This window comes from Physeter macrocephalus, chromosome 19, assembly GCF_002837175.3.
Source record: "Physeter macrocephalus isolate SW-GA chromosome 19, ASM283717v5, whole genome shotgun sequence".
Taxonomy (NCBI): domain Eukaryota; kingdom Metazoa; phylum Chordata; class Mammalia; order Artiodactyla; family Physeteridae; genus Physeter; species Physeter macrocephalus.
In genome coordinates, this window is record NC_041232.1 from 68,270,223 (window position 1) to 68,286,808 (window position 16,586).

A 16,586-nucleotide genomic window follows, 5' to 3' on the forward strand; every position below is an offset into this window, starting at 1 on the left:
CAGCTTTTTACTTGTGAGATTCATACATGTTTTATAATGATTTGTCTCTGAGGATGAGTGATAGAGTATATGTGGGTGTTCTATGTAAAATTCTTTCTATCTCTTTGTATATTTGAAATATTTCCTAATTTTCCAAAAGCAGTGTGGCTAGGACACAGCAAGTGTTGTCTGCATGAATGCACGATGAAGTCAGCTGGGGCTAACTTACTTTAGATCTTATACGTTTTGCTAAGTTTTAGTGATTTTCCTTTCCCCAGAGGAATGCCATTGAGTTTTGAGCCGAAAAGTGACATATCTTATTTAATTTTAGGTGGAACAATGTAAAATGCCTTGCAGAAAAGGGATTGGAGGACTGAAAAAGTAGAAATAGAAAAATTAGATTTTTGCAGTGGGTTCAGTAAATGGAGATACAGAAATACATCCTTTCTGAACCTGTCTCTAGTCCTCACAGCTAAGTCCACCAAACCTTCCAACCTGTAGCCCCTGTTTTACCCGTTTCTGCCCAAGTTCCAGAACTGACCATATCAGAGAAAAAAATTATTTAAGTGCTGGGCAGGCATGCTTCATATGCTCATCTTCTGACACTTTCAACCCAGATTAGGTGAACAAGCATCAAATCTCGAGCTCTGAACACTCTGACAACAGTATCCTGCAGCAAACACTTGTTGCAGACCGGAGCAGGGGTTTGATGCTTGTTTATGAGCCCTTATCTGTGAGCTAGTTTGTAGCCTCTGATAAGTTGAAGGTCCCTTTTGAGTTGCTGGTTAGCATCTAGTTGATTCCCTTTTGTATCCCAGTAGTGCTTGCAGTTTTACAATACCTAGTTCTTTTAAGGCCCCATTCCTGAAGACTGGGTCTTTCCCAGGAACTTTAGCTTCAGGGGCTAGGGCCCTATTGACTCCTGGCAGATCTTGACAGACTGCAAAACTGCAGAGCTCTTAACAGATTTCTAATTTCTGTACTCGGGACACCTGTTGGAAAGGTAAACTTCTCCAATGTGGACACCTGAGTGCTAATCATCTATCTGCCTAAATCCCAGTCAGGGACCGTAGAGTTTGTATGATTAGAAGGCTGGCAACCTTGATTGAATTTGCTAAGCCCTTTCTATTTTTTAGAAATAGATTCTTGCATTTCCTGTCCCCACGGATAGTCTATTTCCAGCCCTCAACACCATCCCTGTCTTGTTAACATCCGGGCCTCCCTGATGCATCTTGAGGTAACTTACCAGCATGTTTATTATTCTTTTCAATAGTTTGCTTGATCTCTTTGATTCACTTCTAAATATTTTTTACTCCACTCTCTCTACCTCCCTGCTATTAATCTTTTTTTCTAATAGCTTTGTTGAGATATAATTCAGATTATAAGATTTACCCATTTAAATGTATAATTCCTCTCTCCCCATTATTCTTAATGAAAACGTACAGTAATTATAGAATGACCTTAATTAAATGATTGTTGGATGAGTGTCTGGAGAAACCTCAGGTTCACACACTAAACTTAGCTTGGGACTCATTAAGTGTATCTTTAAGATTTATTTGATGGCTCATCAAAGATGTGGGGATAATAACACTTAATTCTTGAGAGGTTATGTAGATTAAGTTATGGTCAGAGGAGTGCACCCACTTATAAAGCCACATCTCTCCATAGTATATGTCAGTAATTGTCCTGGAAAGGACTTAACATCCGGGTGTTAAGGCCCATTTAGGGGGCTGCAGTGACATTTTGCAACAACAGATGGTGCTGTGGTGCTATCTTCTCTCTCTCTCTCTCTCCCCCTCCGTCCCTCCCTTGCTCCCCCCTTCCCTCCCTCCCTTCCTTCCACCCATTAAAAATACTAATAGGACTTAGGTAAAACTCAAGTGAGTCACTTTTGTCTTTTAAGAAGCAGATTTTTTTAAAAATCTTGAATAATGAGGGACACAGTTGTAGTGCCAAAATAATTAAGACCTACTATTTAAGAGAAGAATTTTATTTATTTTGTATATCTTTCTAGAAAATAGAACCTGGGTAAACAGGTTGAAGTTTCTGAGATGAAGTCCTTGACTCAACATAGGGAGGAATGGTCTAGCAGGAGAGTCAACCCAGAAAGGAATACTGAACCCTAGAAAACAGACGAGCTCCCAGTCACGGGCACGTAGCACAGAGAGGCTGGCATAAGGGTTCACTTCATTCACTGGCGTTTGACCTGAATGTTTAGAATCCTTTTAACTCAAACATAATTACATCCATTTATAAAAGCAGAGCATTTCCCGCAATAAAACACAACTACTATTTAAAGTTTAAAATTTATAATCAAAGGTAAAATGTTACATGCATTGTGAACTGTAATAAGGCTGGAATATAAACTCCAACAGGACAAGTGCTTGCCTATTTTATTTTTTGCTGTATAAATCCCCATTGCCCAGAAAAATACCTGATAAGGTTTCATCAATTCACTTGACAAATGAATAAAAAACCCTCAATATTCTATCAATAAAAACACATTTGACATTTTAAAGTAGACTTAGAATGGGATCTAGTGTAATGTGAAATTAGAAAAAAATCACTGATACAGATCAAACAGTTGCTTGCTCCCAATTTGAGTAGTACTAATTATTGTTGATCCAAGATGTTACCTAAATAATACTTCATTATTTTAAATTTGCTGAAATAACATTTTGTCATAGAATTCTGTCCTAGATTTTGGGAATTGAATTTGTAAAAAAAAAAAAAAAAAAACCATTCTTTTATGATAATCACATAAGAAAATGTATGAAATTTTTCTTTTTTTAACTTCTATATTTACAGATTTTGTGCAAAGCACTAATTGAATACATATCAGTTCTGAAAGGGCTTTTGAAAATATCTTTGCACATTTGTGTATGTTATAATGATTTTTTCATGCATTTAAATTAGTTGAATAATACTAATTAACACTAACCACTATATTTTTAAACCTCTTGTTTGGCTTGTTAGTTACTATGTCAAACAATAAAAATGATGAACTAAAATAATCGCTTTGGCTAAAAATTACTCCAAATCAGGGAACAGGAGCTGTCCTACTGGTCTCAGCCAATTAGTGGACCAAACATGATTTAACTGTCATCAGACTATGGTGTAATTTAAACCCAGGAGTTTTTTTGTGTGTGGATAAAAATATAAAACAATTTGACAGAGCATTAATAGGTGAATTTGAAAGAGACCACCAAATTCTTTTGGCCAAAGAATGGCCAAATACAAAGCACCTTTACTATTTCACTAACTAACAAAGTTTTCCAATTCTTTTGGCTAAAAATTCACCAGAGATCGAAGAGTCCTTATAGGGAATCCTGACTTAACTGTGAAATATACCCAGGTATAGAATGTCTGACTATGAAGATAGTTGGAAACACTATAAGGGTCACCAATTTCATAACCTAGGGTGCAAAAAGCACCCCCAGGGTTGGGCAAAGTGGCAATCCTGGATTTACCCATATCCATATTAATCCAGGTGTGTTCTACTCTGTCCTGTTGAGTAATGTAGTAATACCTGTATTAAACTGTTCTTTGACGAAGTAGAGATCATATGAATTTCACAGTAACGTACTTTCTTCAGTACTTTGCAATTTGGTTTTGCAACGCTTTAATTAATCAGGCATTCTGAAAGTGGAACATTCCAGTTACTGCACAAGTATCAAATTATTTATTCCTCTGTAGGCTACCAAAAAAAGGTATCGATGCAAATGAATGCCTGTGAAATTTTATCTACTCTGTGGTTATGGTGCTCCAGGGTCAAATTAAGATAGTGTCTTCCTACCATCATAAGACAGTATATTACTAAGAATGCGATCCAGCTGTTATAGAATTTTAGGGGCTGCAGTAGCTCTTCATTATTAAAAATTTAGAGGTTAAGCTTCTTCCAGTTGTCTGTTCCACTGTTCATAGGATATTGCTCTAATCTCTGTGTTACAGGTTGGCTCACCCACTGATCTGCTTTTGAATGAAAAGGAAGGGAAAGGGGGCATATTCCTTGCTCTTAAGTATACAACCAGAAGTTGCACGCATACCTTCTTTTCTCATGCCATGGGCCAGGATTTAGTCATATGGCCACACCTTGCTACATGGGCAGTTGGGCAGGGTAGCCTTTATTGTTGGCAGGCATGTACCCAGCTAAATATTCTGGGGTTTGCTTTCTGTGAAAGTGAAAGAGAGGATAATTATTAGGGAAAGCTAGCAGTGTGTCAAACATGTAGCCAGCCTGGAAAAAAAGCCCAGTTTGTAGTCATTTCAAGTGCGATTGATGCTGGTGTTATTATCAGTGTTCAATACTATTGAAACATTTCATTCACATGGATTCTTATAGCCTACAGGCCCAAGTCATTTCTTGGCGGGCACTGTGTTATACTGCTTTTCGAAACAAATCACTCTCTCACTCTCTCCCCTCTTCCATAAATTTTTCATTGCCTACTTATTTTAGAAGCCGAGGCAATGACATTCTGTTTTAGTTGATTCCAATTAGAACTCTTAAGCTAAAAATGGTGAATACATTTATAAGAAGACTTTTGAAAGGGTTAAACTACACACACACACAAAATATTTCTTCCTAAATATTTCAGGGAATTCCATCACTTTTCTTTACAACATTTTCTAAGTTAGTGCTTCTCAGACTTTGGTGTGCGTTAGAGTCATCTAAGCAGAGTACAAAACCCCCTTTAGATTTAGTCAGTCTGGTGAGGCCCAGGAGTAAGCATTCCCAAGAAGTCTCCCCAATCCTTCCCAACTCTGGAACTTGAATATTTGCTTTTTTTTTTTTTAAAAAAGGAAAGCTAATGGATTCTCTAATGGATTGTCTGCCTTTCTTCATCCTGAGCTGCGATATACGGGTGGCTACTAGTCTGAAAGACAGCAGGAGGTTCTGACCACATGATTAAACTGGTTTTGTCATTTCTCCTCTTGGGGCCTCAATGTTTTCAATTGCAAATTGGCAGGGTTGGAATAGATGGTTTACATGTTGTTGGTAGATGGAGTTGTATTAAATTAGATGAATCTCTAGCTAGTCAATTAGTGCTAATGATATATTTATCATAAAAGAACATTATTTTTGAATTAGTTTTTGATTACTTACTGTATGAGTCATTTTTTTAAAACTTACATTAATCAAATACCATTCTTCACCAAGAACTTTCTGTGCCACTGTTGTGAAGATCTCTCAGGATATATGTGTTGGATACTAATTGTTAACTTCTAAATTGATAGTTATTTCTAAACTCCAGCCTATTGCAATTTAGATTTTGCTGAGTCACAGTGTCATTTCTACCTATGTAAAGCAGAGGCTGCCTCAGCAGTTAAATATGAAGACGTTGGAAGAAACTTGTTGAATCAATTCCCTTTAACTAAATTTCCTAGTGCCCTTCTGAAAGATGGAAGACCTTGGTGAATACATTTTTATATCAGATTTACCAGCTCTCAGAGTTGGAGCTCTGAGGAAGTGGGCTCAGGATAGACACATTTTTCTGGAAGCTGAGGGAGGAGGACTGGAAAGTTTTAGAGCATGGGAGGAGAGCCTGAAAGTGTTAAAGCCTAGTGAGGAGAGAGCTATGCACCTAAAAGAGGAGGTGCCAACAAGGGGAGAGAAGATGGCCATGCTTAGTTGGAAAGAAAGCAATGGCAAATATCACCTGCTCCAGAATTTTATCATGGAGACGGCCCCAAAGTCAGAAGGAAGGGTAAATGAGAGAGACGTTGCTAAAAGTTAAGAGAATGTAACATGACTTATAATTTGAGAATTTTTTTTTTCTCTTTGGAGAGCCAGGAGGGAATAGCTCCCATAGGCAAGATTGGTTTTCTTGTTTGTTATATTAATTACTACCTTACTTTTTCCTCGAAGATGGATCCTATATTGGGGAATGATAGCTTATTACTTAATTTAGTTCATACCTGCACTGATGCATCATAGTTCATAACATGGTAGCATCAATCAACTCAATTATTTCTCAAAATTCCAGGTATAAAGGCCACTGTTCAAAATGAAAATTGTTCCTGGAGTTAAGCGTGTGGTAGAAAATGGAGAAAAAGCATGGAAAAATGTATTGTGAATGTTGAATCCCCTGGAAAACAGCCAGTGAGTATTTTTCCATTTTGACAGCTTGCTTATGTGAGTCTTATACTCAGTCTTTACAGAAAATTCTAGTAATTTTTGTAATCTTCAAGAAAAGGAATGAATACTTCTAGTTATTGAGGAAAAGTCAATTTATTAACTTTTCAACGACTCATTGTCAATCACAAATCTTATATTTTTATTCATACATTATGTCTCTCCATGCATAGTTTAAAAACCATTTCAAATACTTATTAATCTCCAACAGGTGCAATTTTCTGTCAATATGAATTAATCAAATTCTGAAATGTTCTACAGTCATAATTCAAAATAATTACGTTATTTTGGCTTTAACTTCTTCAATTTTATTTGTTTTTAAGTTTGATGTCCAGATTTTATTATATAATGCATAGATTTTTCATTTGGCACAAATTTTAGACCTGTCAGAACTCAAATATTTCCAAAATCCTTGAAAATCAGGAGCTAATCCTGGATATGGTCCCTAGATCTAAGAGGGATCCTCTCTAAAAATTCTGTTTTATTTATGTGCAATTTGTTAAGATGATTGTTTATGTTTTAATACCAATGTTAACCATGTGCTAGATGATATTTACAATAGCATTTTTTTTTTTTTTGGTAAATAGGCAAATCTAATCAAATTGCCCTTGGCATTAAAAAAAATGTAAAACTGGATGGAATAATAAAAGTACAGTTTGAAATAAACAGTCCAAAGGAGAAAAAAAGGCATAGAGTAACATATTCTGCACTGAAGAGACAGGTCAAAGAGGAAAGTCATGTTGCTCAATAAATATCTACTGAATGAACGATTTTTAAAAAATTTTTCATTGGAGTATAGTTGATTTACAATGTTGTGTTACTTTCTGCTGTACAGCAAAGTGAATCAGTTATACATACACATATATCCACTCTTTTTTAGATTCTTTTCCCATATAAGTCATTACAGAGTATTTAGTAGAGTTCCCTGTGCTATACAGTAGGTCCTTATTATCTGTTTTATATATAATAGTGTGTATATGTCAATCCCTATCTCCCAATTTATCCCTCTCCCTTTTTCCCCCCTGGTAACCATAAGATTGTTTTCTACATCTGTGACTCCATTTCTGTTTTGTGAATAAGTTCATTTGTCCCATTTTTTTTTTTTTTTTTTTTGGTGGTATGCGGGCCTCTCACCGCCGTGGCCCCTCCCGTTGCGGAGCACAGGCTCCGGACGCGCAGGCTCAGCGGCCATGGCTCACGGGCCCAGCCGCTCCGCGGCATGTGGGATCCTCCCGGACCGGGGCGCGAACCCGGTTCCCCTGCATCGGCAGGCGGACGCGCAACCACTGCGCCACCAGGGAAGCCCCTGTCCCATTTTTTTAGATTCCACATATAAGTGGTATCGTTCGGTATTTGTCCTTCTCTGTCTGAATTACTTCACTCAGTGTAACAATCTCTGGGTCCATCCATGTTGCTGCAAATGGCATTATTTCGTTCATTTTATAGCTGAATAATATTCCATTGTATATATGTACCACATCTTTATCCATTCCTCTGTCAATGGACATTTAGGTTGCTTCCATGTCCTGGTTTTTGTAAATAGTGCTGCAATGAACATTGGGGTGCATGTATCTTTTTTGCTGAATGAAAGATTTTTAAGGAAGACAATTCTGCCTCAAAAGCAAGAGATTTTTTCTCTTGAAACAGGGTAATGAGACCCCTTACCCCACATGTACACAAATCATTTCCAGATTCGTTGTGATTTTTTTTTACTTCATTATGATGCCAACACACTCCAATTAAAATTAAAATTAAATTCTCTTTATGAAGCTAATCATTAGCTAATATTATGGTTTCTCCAAATAATGTCAAACTTACAAATGTTTTCAAAAGCTATTTAAAATAAGATTTAGAATATATATTTCTCTTTTCAACTAGATATTTGAACAGTTATGGAGAGAGATTTTTTCTATTGAGGGAGAGTTTGACAAATGGAATAAAATATCAACTGAAGATTATAGGCAAAAAAAGTATATATATATATATATATATATATAAAGACAGGTTTGGTGGTTTTATTTTTCCTCTTAGGGAATATATAATATGCTAATCTTTTTCAGGAGAGAGATTTTTTCTATTGAGGGAGAGTTTGACAAATGGAATAAAATATCAACTGAAGATTATAGGCAAAAAAAGTATATATATATATATATATATATATATAAAGACAGGTTTGGTGGTTTTATTTTTCCTCTTAGGGAATATATAATATGCTAATCTTTTTCAATGTATAAACAGAGAACATAAAACTTTATTTAATAGACATAGCTAATGCATTTGAGTTTTATTTTGTGGCCATTATTGGTGAACACCGATGAGCTACTTAATGTTCTATCCAATGCTGCAAGAGCTTAAATTTAAAAATTCAGATCCAGAGAAACCTAACACACACAAATTACTTCTTGGGCTTCTGTGTTTGTGATCAAAGCCACAACCAATAGCTAGATCTGACCCCACTGTCACAGATACTCTATCTTGGAGTGGAAACTATCCATCATTTTCTGGTGAGAGGACTGGGTTTCCAACAAGGCAAGAAGACTGGATAATTGGCCTGGTGGGTCAGTTTTATTTTGCTTATAAACTATTCAAATTGTCTAGTTAATCAGCCCTGGAAAATTGAGTAATAACTGAAGACTAAGCAATTATATCAACATAAGAGGAGCCATATGAATCCTGATTTCGTCAATTTTCTAGTGAATAGAAATGAAATTTTGTTGAAAATGCTAGGATATATCAGGCCTTCCCTTATTCAGTGACAATGTATAACTGTTATCTTCATTTCTTTCAAGTAGTATTATACTATATACTATATGAACATTTGCATTGTCTAACTGTCTGTAATTTTTATATCATGTTTTCTTTATTTAATTAGTCATATTTGCTTTTAATCTTAGTGATGATGACCAAATGGACCAGTGTTTACACATATAACTAGTTTTGATACAACTGATTGTTATCTGATCAGCAAAGTGTACATGTTGCTTGGATTGCTATGTGTCTACATCTCTTTTAGACCAAAACCAATATTTGAATCACCCAGCGTCAACACGTATCAACATTTTCCCAAACACATTTTGTCAACATGCATTGTCATTCTACCTGCAAACAGCTCATCATGCTTCTCTATTAAATAAGGACATTTTTAGTAACATAGCTACCTTCCTGTTATCAAAACAAAATTAAAAGTAATTCCTTAGTATCATTTAATATCAAGGCCATGTTCTGATTGCCCCTACTATCTCAAAAATTATAATTGTTTGATTTTAATTAGGATCCAAATAAAGTGTACATGTTGCTTGGATTGCTATGTGTCTAACATCTCTTTTAGACCAAAACAGTTCCCCACACCCCCGGTCCTTTTTTTAGATGTCACTGATTTGTTGAAGAAACTAGGTCATTTGCCTTACAGAGTGCCCCACATTCAGGGTTGGATTGGTTGCTTCTTCATGATAGTTTCTGATTTGTTCCTTTATCTTCTGTATTTCCTGCAAACCAGAGGCAAGAACAATTTAGAGGTGATGCTGTGTGCATTTTACTGCATAAAATCATGTATCATATAAAGTCTGGTTTTCCTACTTTTTGTGATGCTGAGATTGCTTACAGATTCAAATGGTATCAAGCTGATATCTGTATCATATTTCTCCTCAACTCTTCACCTAATGGCTTTAATATCTATTGATAATCTTTGCCTAAATCCACTTTTCTTCATTATGGGTTGGTAAATGTTGATTTTTTATTTTTTTATTTCCCTCTACATGATAGCTGAAGTTCTTTGGCAAAGATGAACTAATTGAATTGAATTGAATACAGATTGAATTCAATTGAATGAAATAACAATTCTCAGAGAAATGACAGCATAAATATTTTATTTTTCACTTATGAATTGGTTGGTGACCAATGAATATTTTTCCTGAATCAATTTTTGATGCTTGAATTTTTCTTTTAGGCCAACTGGGAACGCTTTCAAGTTGGCTCTTGTGTCTTCTTGAGAAAGCCTGATTAGTCTTTGGCAGATTCATTGTTTTTTGGCATAATAAGATGCCCTAGGAATATCATTTTGCTTTCCCTGACCCAGACTTAGAATTAACTATTCCTCCAAGGATCCCTATTCCTCCAAGGATCCCTGGTTTCTTTCAGTCAAGAGTATTAGAGACCACAATCTGTTTTTAGCTCTCCTGATTCTGATCTTAGTGTTTTTAACATTTACTTAGGAACCTCTCTTGATGTCCCAGTGTTTTCCCCCTTAATTTGTTGCCCAGGCTCCGATCTTCCATATTTCTGAGCTCTTGTCATGCTTACTATATTCACTTCCTCTCTTAGCATGATTTCTAAGCCCTCAACCCTGGCAGAAAGTTGACATTTTTTGACGCTGACATACTCAATATTTGGGCTGGGTTATTCTGGCTCTGAATCTGCCTCTGCTCTGTTTCTTGCTACTGTGGATCATCTTGTGGAGGATCTGAGTCCTGGTCCTTGAAACAAAACTGTCAAGTGTCAACTCTGGCAGAGCTCAGGCAACGTATTAGTAGGGGTGATCTTAAAAGGGAAGAAGCAAGAGGATTTTCTCCTTGCTTGCAAAGGTAAAATAAAGCATTTAAATTTCAGAGGTGAGAGTGATTTTAGATACCATTTAATCCCATCCAATCTCTTCACTTATTGACTGAAAAAAATTATTCAGGAAAGTTGAAACTTTTGCCAGAATTTATACAGCTATTAATTGGCTGAGATGGGACGAGATCAGGCAAATGAAGAAACTTCTACTAGATCTCATAATTTTGAGACTTACACCCAAGAATGCTTGATACAAAAGCCTATTCTTTTCCCACTGTCATGTTGCCTGTCTACTAAATAATAACAAAACAGATTTGTTGCAGCATCATGATAATCATCAGTGTCAACATGATCACAAGCATTTTGTAGCATTTGCTAAGTGCCAGAAGTGATATAAGTACTTTACCCATGCTATCTCATTTAAGCTCCACAACAACCCCGTGAGATAAGTGCTATCATTATTCCTATTTTACAGATGAAGATGTTGAGGAACAGAGTTGAAGTAACTTCTCCAAAGCCACACACTAAGTGGCAAAACCAGGTTGGAACCCAGGTTTTTTCTGGCTTCAGACTATGTGCCATCCAACCACCATGTATTCAGCCTCTCACTTGCATAGCACTTTATAATTTACAAAGGAGTTTAACCTCCATTAATCTTTATGCCAGTACTCTAAGTCATGTGCTCCTATTAGTAGCATTTTACAGATGAGGACTTGAGCTCAGAGAGGATAAGCAATTTTCCAAGTGAAAATAGCTGGTAGTTTGCAGAAGCTGGTCTGTCTGAAAAATTTCCTGCTGATAAATACTAACTGAGCTGAAGATTAGCAAAAGGGTGTGAAATAATTATAATGCACATTGCGGGGGGAATTGGGTGTTAGGTTCAGAAAGGAGGAAATCCTAACCAGGAGAATTTGAGGGGACCTTACTTGTACTATACAGTCAGCAGCCTACCTGTATACTCATCTTTATCTGGGTATTTGGGGTAGGTGTTGAGTTTTTAGCAATTTTTTTTACCTTTAAAAGATTCAGACATAAGAATGAAAAAGAGTGATGATTGTGTACATATTTCTTTCCTCCAATTACTATCCATATACCTCTGAATGATGGGGAACCTATATTAATCGTCCCTGGAACAACCTCACTGACTATTTTTCAACCTACAGTCACCAGTACAACTACTATGATCACAGCAAAGGAACCTACAGCCACCACAGCAGACAACTGCACCACTTATGGCAACTGAACCTGTTGCCATAAAGCCCACTACCACCATGTCCCCTGAACCTGCAACCAACACAGTTTCAACTGAACCTACAGACACCAACTGCCACAACCTCCACTTCAGCGGAAGCTGCTACCATAATAGAAACAACCACCAGCATTTCAACTGAACCATCTACCATGAGGGACACTACCACCCCTCTGAGTGAACCTACCACTTTGATTGAGCATAATACCACCACAACAGCTATAACCACGTCAACAGAAGTTATACCCAGCGTTACTCCCACAGACCTTACAACCATAACCACTCCAACAGAACATATATAACTCCTGTACCTACGACCATCACAACCTCTTCTGAATGTGCCTCAACAGCCATCCTGACTTCTAATAAATCTATAAGTATCACTTCCTCAATCGATCCCAAAACCCATTTGACTACAGGTACTTCAACTGAACTTATGACCACAACAGAAATGATCACTTCCACTGAATCTGAAAATACAACAATTGCTACTGAACCTACTACTTTTACAGATATAACAACCTCTTCATTTGAAATTACAACAAATGCAGTCGATACCACCTTATTCACTGAACCTGAAAGTGCTACAATTTCTACTGAACCTACTACACTTAGAGATATAATAACCACTTCAGCTGAAACTACAAATATAATAACTCAAACTTCCACTTCTACTAAACCCTCTACCACAGGACCAACTATCCTTGAAGTAAACCTAAAGCTCCTACCAATTCCATTGAACCTTCAGCCAAAAAAGTCACTCCCATTTAAATTTAATTTCCAAATACCACTAAATGTACAAAATGTACAGGTACAAAAGCCAGAACCAAAACTTCATTCATAAGCACTCATAATTTTTTTCAGAAGCTACTATTAAAATAACAAAGCACTTCAACAGAATTTATAACACTTCAAATGAGTCTATATCCCCACAGCTTTAACCACTTCAACCACAATGGGAGCCGATACATCCGCTGAATTTATAACCACCACTATCCTACCACCAGGACAGCCGCCACCACTCACACTTTATCTCAACTCTCTATAGCCAGTACTTGAAGTAAACCTATAATTTGTACAACTTTGAATTTGCAACCATATCAGCCATTGCTACTTATTCAATGAAACTCATCTCTCTCACAATACAGCCACCTCAATATCATGCATTCACTCTGCCCCACATTTACCACCAATGCTAGTTAATTGAGATGACAACAACTAACATCCAGGTAACAAAGGCCACAACTACCAAAGCTACCATTGCTTCTAATGAACCAACAAGCACAGTAGGCCATCTTCACTATTTTAGTGGAATCAAAAAGCACCATATGTTCTATATAATTTTACTACCACAAAGACACTATAATAATTTCAATTGAAGCTATGACCACCATTACTTTCACTAAATTTATAACCATCAAGAAACCAATACAACAATGGAAGTAACAGCTACCACAAGAAATGATGCTGTAGATTTGTCTGAAATGGTGGGACTAGTTTTGGTTGTTGTGGGATCAAATGATGTGATATTTTTCAGTTGAGCCTGAAACTACCACAACTACAACCACCATGTTAGGTTAATTGACTACCGTAACTGTTCCCAGCACTACTTAAAAAATAAAACAAACAGAAAAACATTGCAACAACACAATGATTTCCCCATAGCAAAAGAATTCTTAGTTATTATCTTTATTTATCCCATCATCTATTTCCCCCTACCATCTCTCATGTTAAATTTATATCTATAACTATTGTAGGTGATTCTCTAACCAACAGCAGTACTTCATTGGAAGTTTATCACCCTCTCAAGGACAAAAGACAACCATTTAGCCCATCACTAATCCATCACTGTATTGCATAAAACCCACACTGTCTTCCACACTTATTAGATCACCATTTTACAAGAACTGAAATTTTAACTTAAAAAGTTTATCAGTTTTCCTAAAAGTTTTAGATATATAATTTGCATAAAAGTGAACCTAATTTGTTATTGAAGAAGCCTTATCTAAGAAATGTATGATAAAATCTCATAGTAAAATTACTATTAATATCTGTTGTTAACTACCTATGTGTTTAAAGGATGAACATTAAATATAGAAGTACATGAAATAAACTTACATAGAACGATTTTAATTATTATATTTTCTTTCCTATGTATGCCGTACAAAAATGTGGTTATTTTTCTCCTCAAATTGTTTTGTCTTTAGCATATTGGCTGCTATTAACGTTGCTATAAATTTGTTTTTGCTATTTCAAATGGAAGCACTAACTAAATACTGAAGAACATTCCAAGGAAGAAAATAACTGTGCAAGATTATTAATAAAATTTTTAATTTGGACTTTGTTTATAATTTCTGCTAATTGATGAAATTTAAATTGATGCTTACAATGACCAGGCTCCACTGGAAATTACTGAAGCAGAATCAGTGAGGGAGCCAAGAATATATATTTTACAAATCAGTAGACATTGAAAAATTATTTTAAAAAGTTAGTTCTTGAGACTGTCTTAGTCCAGTCAGGCTGCAATAACATAATACCACAGACTGAGTGGCTTATAAACAACAGAAATTTATTTCTCATAGTGAGAAAGCTGGGAAGTTCAAGAATAAGATGCTAGCAGATTTAGTATCTAGTGAGAGTTTCCTGGTTCATCAACAGCTGCCTTTTCTCTGTGGCTTCACATGGTGAAAGGGGAAGGCAGCTCTCTGGGGTCTTTTTTATAAGGGCACTAACCCTATGCATGAGGGCTTCACCTTTATAACCTAATTACCTTCCAAAGGCCCTGCCTCCAAATTCCATCATATTGGGGGTAGGATTTAACATATAAATTTGGGGGACACAAATATTCAGTCTATTTCACACACTATAAAAAATGGTAGCTTCATTCAAACCTATAAATAATGGACTGCTATTTATTATATGATTACATTCTGGCAGGGGTGAGGAGGGAATATTTTGCCATTTCCCATTTCCAAATGGGAATAAAAGGATGTATGTTTAAGGAAAAATATTTTAAATAAACATTTCAATAGGGACCATGCTAATGAGAAATACTTTAAAAATTACTGCAATAGTAATATTATTTTTAGTATGTTAACCTATTTACCATAAATTCTACATACTTAAAAATGAAATAATTGTATTTGAATACTTTAATTTGGATTATACTTACACAAGTTGAAATTCCTTTCTCTTCAAGTCATTTCAGTTAAACACACACACACACACACGCACACACACACACACACACACACACACAAGCTTACTTTTTAAAATGATAGTAAGATTTTTTTTTCCAGCTCAAGGTATAGTAAGTGCTCAATAAATATCTGTTGCATAAATATATAAATAGATAAATGTTAATTGACTTGCATGTTAGTTTCCTATTGCTGCCAAATTACCAAAAATTTAAGGACTTAAAAATGCAATTTTACTATTTTTAAAATAAAATAGAGATAATAACAATTATTATCTCTGCGGGAGAGTTGGTTTTTTTGTCTTACCTAGCTTCTAGAGGATGCCTGCATTCCTTGGCCCATGGCCTCTTCTTTACATCACTTCAACCTCTGCTTTTGTCATCACACCTCTCTCTCTCTTTTACTGATCCTCTTGCTTTTCTTGTATAACTAACCTTGTGGTTACATTTGGTTCATCTTGATAATTCAAGATGATTTCCCATCTCAAGGTTTTTAATTTAATGACATCTGCAAAGTCTCTTTTGCCATGTAAGATAAGATGGGGATTAAGATGTGTACATTATGGGGGGCATTATTCAGGCTAACATTGTTCATTTGCTGGCCCCCCAAAGATTCTTATCCATCCACATATAAAATACATTCACTCTATCTCAAACTCCCAGTCTCAGCCCATTACAGCATCAACTCAAGTCCAAAATATCTAAGCTCCATGAACCTAAAAGTCCCTAATTTCATCATCTAAATCATCTTAAAATTAGGCATGAATGAAGTTTAGGATATAATCCATTCTGGGACAAAATAGCTTTTCATCTGTGGACCTGCGGAACTAGAAAACAAGTTATCTGCTTCCGAAGTATAATGGTGAGACAGGCGTAACATAACATTTATAGATAGTCCCCTTCCAAAAAGGAGAAAATGAAAGAAAGAATTAGGCACTGGTCCCAAGCAATTTAGAGATCCAGACAGAAAAACAACATTAGGTTTCAAGGCCTAGAAATAGCCCTCTGGTTTGAGGCTCCACCTTTTTGGGTCTTCTGTTTCATCCTTTTACTTGAAAAGCAGTCATTCTTCCTTTTCTTGAAAAGTAGCGTATGTTTGCAGCTGAGTAGTGTTGTCAGCCTGTTTCCCGCCTGAAGAATTTTGGGAGTCCAAGTAAGTTCTTTTATTCCATCCTGTCTCTCTCCCTTGCATTCCAAGCTGGCAGTGTTTCTGCTGGTATAAAATTCTCAAGGACCTTGTGGTCCCCTGTGTATGTCACTTCATTAAACAAGATATTCCTCCACAGATCTTTCCTGGAAAAATTCCATCTCTATTCCTGGCTTCTGCTGAGATGACTGAGGGAATCCATGAATCACAGTCTCTTCAAAGAGCTGTCTCTATTATTGAATACTCTGACTTTTTATCCTTCCAAGGCACTAGTAAAAGGTTGTCCAACCACACTCCTGGCTCTCTCCCTAGCATGCTTTCCTAACAGTGA